Below are 1,756 nucleotides of genomic sequence, written 5' to 3'. Positions count from 1 at the left end.
CCAGCCTCAGTGCTAACCATTATTTCATTGAATCCTCATCGGAGGCTTGAGACAGGCACTGATAAGGCCCCAGCTTCCATATAAAGAAACCAAGACTTAGAAAGGGGGAGAACCGGCGTGGGTCACGTGGCTGGCCAACAAGGTGTTTCACTGGGCTCGGACGCAGGAACCAGGCCGGCTCCTTCCAGAGCCCGCGCCCTTTACCACAAAGAAACACTTTCTCCTTCACCTGCTTCACAGGACCCTGCCACGGAGAATTCAGAGCTAAGGAATTAAGAGCTATTCAGTTGATGATCACACATCTTCAGAAGTCTGGTTTAGGACGATAGGGCTGGAGAGTCCCATTTACAAAAATGAGATTCATGGGCTGCTTTCCAGGAATCACGTATATATTGTTCAGTGAGGCTTCCGGCATGAGGTGCTCAGCTACTCACACGTGCCCTCAATTAATAGAGGCCTGTGAGAGCTTTCTGCAAATCACAGCCAAGACGATGTAATTAAATGTTCCCTGGGACAGCTGGAGCTCGGAGGGTATTTCAGTAACCCCCAAGGAAGTGAGCGGAGGAAGGACATCCATCCCCTTGGATCCACTGAGGTTCCTGAGGTTTCCATGCTGTGCGAGGCTAAGAAAGGCTAGGTGCCAGGGAAGGGGGTGGAATGACACAGTGCTTAAGTACATATTTGTTGAGTGGGGGATAGGCGCACACCGGGGTTCAGAGCTGGCCTTTGTGCTTGGATTTAGCAAAATAAACGTGGGGTAACTGCCTGTGGCTGCTCTTTTCCAGACTGTGCCGGCTGCGGAAGAGACATCAAGAACGGGCAGGCCCTGCTAGCCCTGGACAAGCAGTGGCACCTGGGCTGCTTCAAATGCAAGTCCTGCGGGAAGGTTCTCACCGGGGAGTACATCAGCAAGTAAGGCTGGGGCCCAGGCCGAGGGATCCTCGCGAGGGGGCGTCCCCCACCCCCACCCCACACCACCCAACATAGTGAGAGACATTCACATCCCACGATCAAGACGAACTTTTGCTCTACAACCTCGTTAGTTTTTATAAAAGGAATTTTTTTCTGCTGCTCTTGCCATCGTCTGCTTGCAGTATATTTAATGAAATGTGAATCCTTGGCTAATTGAACAATTAGCAAAGCTGACATAATGTCCACTGTATGTTGTCATCAATTAAGCATTTAGTAATTTTACTTTCCCTAATTTTTCCCCCCGGTTTGGAACTAGTAAACCTTTGACCTCCTTCTAGGTCTTGAATGTATTTGTAGACAACCCCCCACCCTAAAAAAACACACAGGGTCTAAGCGCTGAGCGCATTAGGACCAATACACAAAACAACCCGGCAGGAGTGGGTTCATGTTAGAGGCCGATGCTGGTGCAGATAATGGCTGAAGTAAGTGACATGTTGTTGTTTTTAATGTAGCTTGGAGAAACTAGTTACAGTGGTTACCTTTTGATTTAAGGGGAAAAAAAATGAATATGGAGGTCCAGTAGCAATGAGGCAAAATTTTCCCCTAAAAACCTTTCTATGCTTTAAAAAATGTTCTCCAACCAGGTTAAATATCTAGCTATTCAAAAAAATTACGTGAATTTAAGAATAGAGTGAAACAACAACAACAACCAAAAGTAGCCTGGGCCCCACCCCTAGAAATCTAATTCTGTAGGTCGGGGAGAAGCCGAAACGCCTGTAGCGGGAGGAAGAAACTTCACAGGTGATTTCTGATGCTCAGCCAAAGAAAAGACAGAAAAATGCCC

The sequence above is a fragment of the Ailuropoda melanoleuca genome, chromosome 6, assembly GCF_002007445.2.
Source record: "Ailuropoda melanoleuca isolate Jingjing chromosome 6, ASM200744v2, whole genome shotgun sequence".
Classification (NCBI taxonomy): Eukaryota; Metazoa; Chordata; class Mammalia; order Carnivora; family Ursidae; genus Ailuropoda; species Ailuropoda melanoleuca.
Note: the sequence above shows the minus strand (reverse complement) of the source record.